The following is a 13,174-nucleotide window of genomic DNA, read 5'->3' as shown; positions in this document are numbered from 1 at the left end:
CTCCACATCATAAACTGAGCTAGATTATTCTGCATAAATCCTTGTATCTGGGTAATACTGTGGACTCAAAAGAAGTCTGTGAGCTTTTAATATAGCATGTGGGATTTAAGAGTTATACTAATCCCAGGAGGAGCGGGAGTGAAAACTTGATTCCTTTCAGATACAGATTTCAACATAACCACACCTCTCTTAAAATTTACAATGATCCTGTTTCATCCAGAGAATGAACCTAGTGAAAGAATACGACAGAAAGACTGCCAAATAAAAGAGAAATCTCAGAGAAACATCTTTAAATGATTCTGGGCTTTCCGTTATCATTCAAGTTTTTAGAAAAGTTGGAGTGGAAATAGTACAAGAAAGCAATTACTCTGGTTACTTATGAAACTCAATTTTAAGGGGAAATTTAACATATGTATCATTTAAACTCCACTAAAAAGACTATACCAAGTTAGTAAGAACTCAAAAATTCCCATTTAGAAAAGCATGTGGCCCTTTAAAAAAAAAAAAAAAAAAGCAGGACTAGGAGGGCTCTGTCAGCTCTGCAAGTTCAGGAATTTTTCCTGTTTGCGCCCAAATTTCACTGCCTGTAAACAGTCTTCTGTGGTCCTACAAGCATTATACCAGAGCTGATCCCTCTAGGACCCCCTCAGCAGCAGCAGGGGGTGTTCGATCATCCAAAGAACATCTCTGGAGAAGCTTCATTTATTTCTCAAAACATGCTCTTTGTTTCTATTGACAGGTTTCAGAGTAACAGCTGTGTTAGTCTGTATTCGCAAAAAGAAAAGGAGTACTTGTGGCACCTTAGAGACTAACCAATTTATTTGAGCATAAGCTTTCGTGAGCTACAGCTCACTTCATCGGATGCATACTGTGGAAAATACAGAAGATGTTTTTATACACACAAACCATGAAAAAATGGGTGTTTATCACACCCATTTTTTGTGTGTATAAAAACATCTTCTGTATTTTCCACAGTATGCATCCAATGAAGTGAGCTGTAGCTCACGAAAGCTTATGCTCAAATAAATTGGTTAGTCTCTAAGGTGCCACAAAGTACTCCTTTTCTTTTTGTTTCTATTGCCATCGCTGAATTGGATTCTCTTTTCACTGACTTCAGTGTTAAATGAGAGCAAATCCATCAAAGTGAATGGAGTTACAGTAATGTAAAAGCAGTGAGAGAGAGAGATGAATCAGGACCACCAGTATATTTTAGCTACTTGTTTGTTTTTTTTCCCAGACACAACTCACTGTCCCTCTCTCACCTGTGACTTTATTCTCACTCTCTAATAACCATGTGCCCCACTGGAAAGCTTCACTTTTTCTTTTAGCTCATTAAACAAGTTTAACAGGAGCATCATGACTTTGCAGGAATGTTTTTCTTTCAAGGTTACTCTTTTACAAGCCAATAGCATAAATCTAATAACTAAAAAGAGGGCTGAAGGGAAGATAGTGATGTGATTAAGGCATTATACTGGTCCTTGGGAGATCTAACTTTGCTTCCTTGCACTGTCACAGACTTCCCTTAGGCAAATCACTTCAGGCTGGATTCTGCCACCACTATTCAAGTTGAGAAGTCTCTTGCTCCGTGAGGAACCTTCTGAACTTTGAGCAAGGTGCTACTTAACATAAGAAGGGATGAACTAATACAACTATTAATCTCTTTGTGCTTTAGTTTCCCACCTGAAAAAGAGGTAAATACATCACTAGCTATCAGAGTTCCTGCATGGATATCTTCACAAATACTTGGGAGGCATTGGGAACATAGTGATGACAGGGACATATAGGTACCTCAATAGCTAGGAAGTGGCAGTAAACCAAAATTCTACTTCCTGGCAAATAACTCACTTTTAAAATTATGGGCATAAGAAATCTACAAACTGAAATTATGTAAGAAGCCATATTTAAGTCATTATCTTGTCACAGCTCTGGTAACCAATCACCCTTTAACTCCTAAAGAAAAGTACCCTAGCTGGAACGACAAAGCTCTTAGTCAGGGCTGATTCAAACAATGCTACTCAACCTGAAGCCACAGATACAGAATGAAATGTTAGTGGCTTATTTACGGTTCATTCTGTATTTCTGCATCATGTAGGCTAGAGCATGAAGCTGCTGCTTTGCTGATCAAGAGCTCTGTAATGTTAACTTGAGCCTCTATCATATTGTGCACATTGCAAACCTATATAACTGTACAATATTATTACCATTATCTTCAGTCTCCCTCTTCCTGTCCCTCCTATTGCTTATTATTCTCACTTGTCTTTAATGAGATTGTAAATGTTTTGAGACAGGGAGCATTGTCTACCTATATGTTTGTAAGAGGCTAACACAATGGTAGCTTGATTGTGATCAGGACCTTTGGAGGTTATCATAGGATAAATAAAAATCACATAACAACATGGGTTATAATGGCTGTGTGCAGTCTTACACAGTCGCTGGGCTAACACATCTTTGTAAAGTATTTTGACATATCTGGAGTGTGAAAGATGCCACAGAGAAACAAATTCTATTATGTCTATATTATACTATTCTATATATTATGCAAAAGCGCTTAAATCCTACTGTCCCTAACAAGATATCGATGCTGAAATGTAGGAAGAAGAACACCACAAGTGTCATTTGTTATCTTCTATCATTCCTCAGAATACAGCTAAGGAAGGACATACAAGGAGCACTACATGGTTAGAAACTTTATTATGTAGCCAGATTAGTCAACTCTCTTCCATTTTCACAAGCATTACCACAGGAAAATGATCATTCTGATATAGGGTCTCTCACTAGCTTTTTTTATACTTGCCTACTTCAAGGTCTCCCCAAACATCCATTGACCCCATTCTCTTTACATGTTAGTGAGCTGATGTTTGTTCTCCATCAGGACAGATGGAAGGAAAAGCAGAGAATTATTCACTATGGATCTGATCCAAAGCTCACTGAAGACAATGGAAGTTTTGGATGCGCTTTCCATGCACTTTGGATCAGGGCCTACATAAGCAGCTTCTTGCAGGCAATGTTTAGGGTGAAATCCTGGCCCCACCGGAGTCAACAAGAGTTCTGAGATTGACTTCAATGGAGCCAAGATTTTACTCAAACAATGGCTTTAACATGGCTTTTCGCCCACTAATCCAACCAGAAAAAGGGAGATGCTATGTTGACCATAGGAAAAGATGGGTATAAAAGAGGCATAATAGTTCTTCTCAGGACCATGTCTTTACTGAGTGTGGGCAAGGAAAGGATACATAGACTCACTGGACTTTAAGGTCAGAAAGGACCATCATGATCATCTAGTCTGACCTCCTGCACATCGCAGGCCACCGAACCTCACCTACCCACTCCTGTAATATGCCCATCACCTCTGGCTGAGTTACAGAAATCCTCAAATCTTGATGTAAAGACTTCAAGTTACAGAGAATCCACCATTTACACTAGTTCAAACCAGCAAATGACCCTAACCCATGCTGCAGAGGAAAGCAAAAAAAAAAGCCGAAAACGCCAGGGTCTCTGCCAATCTGAGCCAGGAGAAAATTCCTCCCTAACTCCAAATATGATGATCAGTTAGATCCTGAGCGTGTGGGCAAGACCCACCAGCCAGGCACCTGGGAAAGAATTCTCTATGGTAACTAAAAGCACTTCCCATCTAGTGTCCCATCTCCAGCCATCAGAAATATTTGCTAATAGCAGTCACAAATGGGCCATATGTCATTGTAGGCAATTTCATCATACTATCCCCTCCATACATGTATCAAGCTCAGTCTGATGATTAGAACCCTTCATCTAATTTCAAGCCTACACTTGTTGATGGCCAGTTTATATCCATTCATTCTTCTGCAAACATTGGCTCTTTATTTAAATAATTCCTCTCCCCCCGGTGTTTATTCCTCTGATGTATTTATTGAGCACACTTATATCTCCCCTCGTTTCTCATTTCATTCGGCTAAACAAGCCAAGCTCCTTAAGTCTCCTCTCATTAAGATAGATTTCAGAGTAGCAGCCGTGTTAGTCTGTATCCACAAAAAGAAAAGGAGTACTTGTGGCACCTTAGAGACTAACAAATTTATTTGAGCATAAGCTTTCGTGAGCTACAGCTCACTTCATCGGATGCATCCGATGAATGCATCCAATGAAGTGAGCTGTAGCTCATGAAAGCTTATGCTCAAATAAATTTGTTAGTCTCTAAGGTGCCACAAGTACTCCTTTTCTTATAAGATAGGTTCTCCATTCCTCTGATCATTCTAGTAGCCCTTCTCTGCACCTGTTCCAGTTTTATTTAATCTTTCTTAAACATAGGAGACAAGAACTGCAGACAATATTCCAGGTGAGATCTCACCAGTGCCTGGTATAATGGTAATAAAACTTCTCTATCTCTACTGGAAATACCTCACCTGATGCTCTAGGATTGCATTAGCCTTTTTCATGACGGTGTTGTTAGTCCCCAAGTGCATGACCTTGCACTTTGCATTATTCAATGTCATCCCATTTCTATTATTCCAATTTTCAAGGTTGTCTTGTATGATATTCCAGATCTCCCCTGTATTCCCAATACCTCCCAACTTTGTGTCATCCACAAATTTTATTAGCACACTCATGCTATTTGTACCAAGGCCATTAATGAAAACGTTAAATAAGACTGGTGCCAAGACCAATCCTTGCGGAATTCCACTAGTAACCTCCCTCCAGCCTGACAGTTCACCTTTCAGTATGACCCATTATAGTCTCCCCATTAACCAGTTTCTTACCCGCCTTTCAATTTTCATATTAATCCCGATCTTCTTCAATTTAACTAATAATTTCCTATGTGGAACTGTATAAACTGTTTTACTGAAATCTGGGTAGACTAGATCTACTGCATTTCCTTTGGCTAGAAAATCAGTTATCTTCTTGAAAAAGAGAGATCAGGTTGGTTTGGCACGGTCTACCTTTTGTAAAACCATGCTGTATTTTATCCTAATTACCATTTATCTCAATGACTTTAACTACTCTCTCATTTAAAATTTGTTCCAAGACTTTGCATACAATTGAGGTCAAACTAATCTGCCTGTAGTTTCCCAGGTCACCTTTTTCCCCCTTTCTTAAATATAGATACTATATTTGCAATTTTCCAGTCATAGGTTACAGCCCTTTACTGTTGGGTTTGCAATTTCATGTGCCAGTTCCTTTAATATTCTTGGATGGAAATTATCCGAGCCTCACCAATTTGGTCCCATTATTGTTTGAGTTTGGCTTCCACCTTGGATGTGGTAACTTCTATTTCCATATCCTTGTTTCCATTAGCCATCCTGCCACTGTCTCCAAGCTCCTCATTACTCTTATTAAAAACTGAGGCAAAGTATTTGTTTAGGTGTTCAGCCATACCTAAGGCTACATTTTAGTCATGGGTATTTTTAGTAAGAGTCATGGAGAGGTCACGGGCCATAAACAAAAATTCACGAGCCCATGACCTGTTCATGACTTTTACTAAAAATACCCACCATGACTAAAACTTGGGTGGAGGTGCTCTGGTGGGGGAGGGCAGTCTGGTGGCACTATGGGTGCTGGGGGAGGTGACCCAGGACCCCCGCAGGCCCTAGGGAAGTTGGCAGGGCTGGCAGGGGCTCCCTACTCAGCTCCACATCCCTGCAGCTCCTAGGCAGCAGAGGCAGGGGCCAGGGCAGGGGCTCCTCTGCTCTCCCGCCACAAGCACCGGCTGCCGCAGCTCCCATTAGCTGGAAACCACAGCCAACGGGAGCTGCGGGGATGGGGCCTGCAGGTGCAGGCAGCACAGAGACACACACCCCCCCCTTCCTTCCACTGCCTAGGAGCTTCAGGGAGGCCCCCCACCCCAGGTAAGCACCTCTCACACAACCCCCAAAGCCCTGCCCTGAGCCCCCTCCCACACATCCAAATTGCTGCTCTGGGCCAGCACCAGCTGCTGCAGAAGTCACGGAGGTCTTGGAAAGTCATGGAATCCATGACTGCTGTGACCTCCGTGACAGACTCGCAGCCTTAGCCACACCTAAATTATCTTTAATCTCCACCCCATCCTCAGTGCTTAGCCATCCTACTTCTTCTTTCCTTGTTTTCTTTTTATTTATACACCTTATATTATTGGTTTTAATTTCTTTTGCAAGCCCTGCTTGGCTTTTCACTTTTTTCCTATACTTTCTGACCTCCAAGAGGTAGCTTTCCTTGCTGATCTATCCCTTCTGACATTCCTTGTAGGCTCCCTGCTTTCTCTTAATAGCCTGTTTGAGATGCTTATTCATCCAGTTTGGTCTGCAACCCTTTCCTACAAATGTTTTCCCTTGGTGTGGGATGCAGACTCCAGATAATCTCTCCAACTTTGACTTAGAGTAATTTCAAGCATCCTCCACACTCAGATCTTTGAGTTCATCGTTCCAGTGCACTTCCCTAAATAATTTCCTTAATTTTGTAAAGATTGCCATTTTGAAATCAAAGACCCTATCCTTCCATTTAGTTTAAACTGAATTAGCTCATAATCACTGAAACCAAGGCTGCCCTCTTCAACCAGTTCTTCTATGAGGTCCTTGCTACTTACCAATACAAAAATCTAAAATATTATCACCTCTTGTTGGTTCATTATGTGGTGAAGAAATCTGGCAGCTATCAAATCCAGAAATATCTGGGCCCTACCATTATTAGTAGAACCTGTCCTCCAATCTATATCTGGGAAATTAAAGTCTCCCATAATCACACAATTCCCAATATTTATTTCATTAACAATATTAAAGATGCCTCTATCCCCATCTAAACTGGATTTTGGGGGTCCATGTTTTACTTGGATAGCTGAGAGCAGTGCCATCTCCACTACCACAGAAAATTGTTATGCAGTACTTCATTGTGAGAAAAAATACAAGAAAAAGAGGATATGGTGTAATGTTAATTTATTTTATTGTAACAAGAATAGGGAATATATTCTCATTACAGTTGGAAGAATGCAATACCAATGTCCTCCATGGAAGCTGCACCATAGTATGCAACATTCTGTGAATTCAAATGTAACAATGATCTACTGGTTTCTGATTATCTTATCCTAGACCTTGATAAACCTGGCTATTCTCTTAGAAATGAATTTCTGTCCAGCAAAGCATTTCTCTTGCCAAAGTATATTTTTTTTGGCAGCGTCCAGCACTTTCCAGTGCTGGAATCTGACCTAGGCTTGTAAATTGTGCTGTGTTGGCAAGGTTTTCATCCCCTGGAGAATTGTATTGGTCTAAAGCAATACATCACATTGTTTCCCAATTTTTTGTTCAGATTTTTGTTTTGTTTTGTTTCAAGAATTCTAAAACTATAGAATATTTGCTTCGTATCCCAGTGCAATATTACCCAAGCTTATAGGCCTTATTCTTCACATCAGCACAACTGACTTTGGAAATTACCATGTGGCAAATAATGGCCTTATTGCATGTTTAGTACACTTAATAGCTTCCAAATAGCAGCTCTGTGCAGATGGCATAGTGCAATGCACCTATGTGTGAGGGTAAATTGTTACAAACTCTGTACTTTGGAAACAAGTTTAAGAGGGATTGTTGGGTTTTCTTGGGGGTGGGGGAAATTAAGATTAAATATCCAGTGAAGAGCAAAAAATTGTTTCTGAAAGCAGATTCCTAGGGGAAGAAATTTACCCTGTTCAATTATGTGGCCGGTTGTCTGACAAACACTGTGTTAATTTTTAATTTTAGTTAAACTGGAGACTAAATCCACAAAGATGGAAGTAATAATTTCCTTCTAAGTAGGTTTAGCTACAGTCTATTAATACAGAGCTGAAATACAATGTTTGATTTTGTTGTCTGTGTGGATTTCTCTATTCAAAACACAGTGATTTTTTTCTCATAAAACCTAATCCGTGAGTCTTTATACACTTAATCCTGCCATAGCACAGGGGGGGATGAACTAGAGACCTCTTGAGGTCCCTTTCCAGCCCTAAGTCTTTATGATTATATGATTCCTCAGGCAAAACTCTCAGTAAAGTCATATGATTTCATATGTTACATGGCTATGCCACCTGAGTGCTCTTGCGTTCCCAACAAAACTCTCTTAGGATTTGCAAAGACAAAGCCCTTTACAATGATTTGAGACGATATCCCCTATTGTTTTACATTTAGAATGCAATGGAACCAAGTATCCTGCAATCTAGTGTTCTCAATGTTAAAAAAAAAATGCACAACTCTCATTCAAATGTTACTTGGTATATTTTGATAAAACTCATCCTTTAGTCTCATACATGTAAAAATTAGGCTTCAGAGCTAGTACATCCATTCATCATATATTTACAAATATATGCTCACTTTGGTGGACATAAACAAACATATTAATTTTATAACACTCAATAAAACATAAAAGCAAAATTGCAACTAAGGATTCAGGGTTCGAAACAAGTGCACTACATTTTTATTAAAATCTGCTAGCTTTGCTTGCTAGATTTAAGTTTTAAATCATTCCTAGTGTACAGGAACTTTTGCTACAGGTAGCAAGATTTCTGTAAATCTTCCATACCATCATCAAAACACAGACATTTCCTTTTGATTTAACACAGGCCTCTAGTTTTCCCAGTAGTGACTGGAAACCCTAAAGAAATGCCACAGAAGTAAACTCATGCAGAAGTTACAATGGGAACAGTTTAGTCATCAACAGGGGCGTCATTGCAGAAAAATTCTGGGAGGCAAAGTTGTGTCAGCATATAGAACATTATGTGTGACGGTATCATATCCTCAAAGTCACATGGAGGAGGCAAAAAGTGGAAGACACACAAGCATATGAAAAGTCTGGTGGGGAGGGGAAACCAAGATGGATGCCAGGGTGGCAACTGCCCCCATTGCCAATAGCAAATGATCCCCCTCATAGTCAAGATTTTCAAATGTGATTTTGGGCACCTCATTGCTTAGGTGGCCAGTATCAGACACCCAAAAGTGGAGCACCCATAATCACTAGTCACATTTAAAAATCTTGGCTTTGTAGATCTGACGATATTTAATTTGGATTTCACGTTTTGCATTTTATGCTTAAAGTTAAGCATGTGCTTAGGTGGTTTCCTAAATTGGGATGGTTTCCTGAATCAGGGCCTAAACATCACTCTCAGCTTGTGCTCCCATAATGACAAACACTTTACTTATTACAGCACAATGTGAAGACTTGGGTAATGACTCAGATTTAGCTGATGCCACAATTCCTTCCAGAGCCCTTGTAGTAGTAAGCTAGGTCTGTGTTTCTTCTGGACTATTCTTCATGACATTTCTCATTATTAATATTACTAGTGCAGCTTCTAATCCTCAGAGGAGGTCTAGATGGCAGGATGGTTAGACCTTCTGTAGCTGTCTACAGTAGAGCTCCCAACATTGCTACTACCAGTAGAGCTGAACTGTGCTCTCAGCAGTGAGAATTTGCTGCAAAAAGAAAAGTCTAGCATAGAAAAGGCCCTACTAAATTACTTCATGGCCACGCATTGTTTAAAGGGAAGTGCTGTTATTACAGAAGCCAGCTGTTTAACCATTGGAATTCTATAACTTGGCTCATTTTCAAGAAACAGCAGAATACTTTGCTACAGTAGATTAAATGGTAGCCAAAAATTCTATTAAGTAAACTTTAACCTACATGATATGAAACCTCTTTGGAGCTAACAGCTGACAAAAAAGGAAACAAACCTCCATGGACATCAGTATACATCAGCAGAAAGGAATTCCTAGGACTGTTACATGTCCAAAGGCATCATTCTGAAGGTTGAGTAAATATAAAGAACTGTTTGATGGCAGCCAGAGAGCAGTTTTGAAGTTGAGTCAGAACGCAAGGGAAGAATTATGTGGGTGAGTAGGACTGGATAGGTCATACTGGCATATCAGGATCAATCAGTATTTTTAAAAAGAAAAGGAGCACTTGTGGCACCTTAGAGACTAACAAATTTATTTGAGCATAAGCTTTCGTCAGCTACAGCTCACTTCATCAGATGCATTCAGTGGAAAATACAGTGGGGAGATTTGTATACATGGAGAACATGAAACAATGGGTGTTACCATACACACTGTAATGAGAGTGATCAGGTAAGGTGAGCTATTACCAGCAGGAGAGGGGGGGGGGAAAAACCTTTTGCGGTGATAATCAATGTGGGCCATTTCCAGCAACTGACAAGAACGTCTGAGGAACAGTGGGGGAGGGGGGGAATAAACATGGGGAAATAGTTTTACTTTGTGTAATGACCCATCCACTCCCAGTCTTTATTCAAGCCTAAGTTAATTGTATCCAGTTTGCAAATTAATTCCAATTCAGCAGTCTCTCATTGGAGTCTGTTTTGAAGTCTTTTTGTTGAAGAATTGCAACTTTTAGGTCTGTAATCGAGTGACCAGAGAGATTGAAGTGTTCTCTGTCTGGTTTTTGAATGTTATAATTCTTGACGTCTGATTTGTGTCCATTTATTCTTTTACGTAGCGACTGTTCAGTTTGACCAATGTACATGGCAGAGCGGCATTGCTGGCACATGATGGCATATATCACATTGGTAGACATGCAGGTGAACGAGCCTCTGATAGTGTGGCTGATGTGATTAGGCCCTATGATGGTGTCCCCTGAATAGATATGTGGGCACAGTTGGCAATGGGCTTTGTTCAAAAACTTCAAAAACAGACTCCAAGGAGACTGCTGAATTGGAATTAATTTGCAAACTGGATACAATTAACTTAGGCTTGAATAAAGACCGGGAGTGGATGGGTCATTACACAAAGTAAAACTAGTTCCCCATGTTTATTCTCCCCCTCCCCACCACTTTTCCTCAGATGTTCTTGTCAACTGCTGGAAATGGCCCACCTTGATTATCACTACAAAATGTTTCCTCCCCCACCCCGCGCTCTCCTGCTGGTAATAGCTCACCTTACCTGATCACTCTCTTTACAGTGTGTATGGTAACACCCATTGTTTCATGTTCTCTATGTATATAAATCTCCCCACTGTATTTTCCACTGCATGCATCCGATGAAGTGAGCTGTAGCTCACAAAAGCTTATGTTCAAATAAATTTGTTAGTCTCTAGGGTGCCACAAGTACTCCTTTTCTTTTTGTGGATACAGACTAACACGGCTGCTACTCTGAAACCTGTCAGTGTTTTTAGGCAATCGTAGCTTTTAGGTAACAGTTTACAATATGAGCAATGAAAGGTTAGGGAGCTCATTCCCTTGAATGAACTCCCCTTCAGCCTATTTCCTTTTATTATAAAATTTCTTGGGAATAGGACAACTGATGTTGCATGTGTAGGCCTACTTGCCTTTTTTAGATATTTTCTCATGCGGTCACTCAGGTAGGGCCTGATCCAGGAAAGCATTCCAAGCACATGCTTAAGTCTATCCCCATTTAGGATATCAATAAAGCTTGTGCTTGAAGTTCAGTGCATGTTTTAGTGCTTTGCTGAATAGGAACCAGAGGGCCTGATCCTGTAGTCCTTTTGCAGGAAGAACTCCTTGTCAGGTCTGCAGTGAAGTAGTTATCATATCTGACTGTAATTATTATTGGGACCTTGTCTGGGATAATAAATGTTATTGTATACTGCAGCACTTGATTTAAGGGGATACAGTCAGCTTAAAAATCATGCTTCTGTCTGAAAGGTTTCATTTTTCTAATACTGACGTGTTACAGGTAACACCTGAAATTATCATAACCAAAAGAGACTAGAGAAAAAAATCTATTTTCCTTTGTTCGCCTCCTTTGTGTATTGATAGCACTTAGGCCAAAACTACAAAGCAACTTAGGCATTGTGATGCTCAGCATTACAACACCTAAATTTTAGGTGCCTAGACAATCAACGGAGCAACACTGCAACCCACAAAGCCTGAGTTATGCACCTAGGCACCCTGCACAATGAATGGAAAGAGCTAAGTGCCTTAGAATGAGATCCACAAAAAACAGCACACCATGTAAGGACCTGAAATGACCTTTTAAACTCATTTTCTGAAACTGATTAGCTATCAAATTAACCTTTTCCCTTTAACTAGCAGCATAGATGGGGATGTTTTAATCTATGAAACATGGATTGTTCTTTGATCTCCAGTACAGTGATATCAGTTAGCCTTAATATGCTCTAAGTATTATTTGTTAATGCAAAATGAGAATCCAAGATGTCATGTGCCAGATGTATACACCCACACATAAATAAATACCAAGATGTATACACAGATATGTTCAGTGTGACACCAATATACCAGGGATTTCCATTCCAAATTGCCTATTTAATGTTCCTTAAAGATTCTGGGTCTCGCCTTCTAAGTTTATTATTCAGTGCTTGCAAGTAGTTCCAGTATAATAAATTAATACATTAATTACTAGGACTAATAATAATGATTTGGAATTCCATAATTGCACAACATCACACAGTAACTTGGTGGTAAAGCTGAGAACAGAGCCCAGAAGTCCCAACTCCAATGCTCTACTATTACACAACACTCCTTCCCAGATAGTTCTGAAATATTTGTTTTGTATTTCTACTTCCACAAATAAAAGCATGTCTAATTCCAATATTTATGTATTGAGCAGATCTTGATTTCTTAAAGCCACGGCAGAGAGTTAAGTCAGTCATGTAAAAATTGGAACAGACAGCTAGAGTCCCTTTACTGGTCACAGTAAATGTAAGATCAAGTGGCCTTCTGGGAGATGATTAAGTATCATACTAGAAAGTAAAATGTAGTACAGTATATCAGCTATAGTATGTCTAGGCTTTCCCTTATCTGTGCTTGTCAAGATTAATGTATGAAAAGAAACACCAGCTCAAACGCTTGACCCTAGGAAAAAGTGATAAAATAAAAGCATATACTATATAAATATAGAATGTCCCTGAGCACACTGGCAGGGTCTACTGATCCATAAAAGAGAGGAAACGCTTTCCAGTAGAATCATTTCAAACTACTAACTCATTTCTGATTTGTTTATTCATATCAAAATCAAATGTTAACTGTAATACACTTCAATATAGTTGGGAAGTTTTCAGGCATTTTAAACTTTCTTTGAATTTGACTACTTCCTTTATAGCCTCTTTAAGTACAAATGTCTCAGAAATGTCAGTTCAGTCAACAGTGCTTCACAGCAAATAGCAACAGCAGTGAGACAAAAAATTACCATTAAAGAAAACTGTTAGTGTAAAAAATGTTCTGATACATCTGCGTAACACCTCACTGGCTTTGTTAAAGAACCAGGGATACTGTTATCTTCTC

The 13,174-nt window shown here is 39.6% G+C and overlaps 1 protein-coding gene and 1 long non-coding RNA gene across 2 annotated transcripts in view; one reads left to right on the top strand and one right to left on the bottom strand.

Moving 5' to 3' along the window:
* The window catches only part of LOC140902904 (uncharacterized), an 86,879-nt gene that overhangs the window by 4,037 nt on the left and 69,668 nt on the right, over window positions 1–13,174 (bottom strand). The window lies entirely within an intron of this gene.
* IGF1 (insulin like growth factor 1) overlaps window positions 1–13,174 on the top strand; it is a 77,236-nt gene that overhangs the window by 40,324 nt on the left and 23,738 nt on the right. The window lies entirely within an intron of this gene.

The sequence above is a fragment of the Lepidochelys kempii genome, chromosome 1 (assembly GCF_965140265.1).
Source record: "Lepidochelys kempii isolate rLepKem1 chromosome 1, rLepKem1.hap2, whole genome shotgun sequence".
NCBI lineage: Eukaryota > Metazoa > Chordata > Testudines > Cheloniidae > Lepidochelys > Lepidochelys kempii.
The sequence above is the reverse complement of the archived record's forward strand: the minus strand, read 5'-3'. Positions and strand labels throughout refer to the sequence as shown.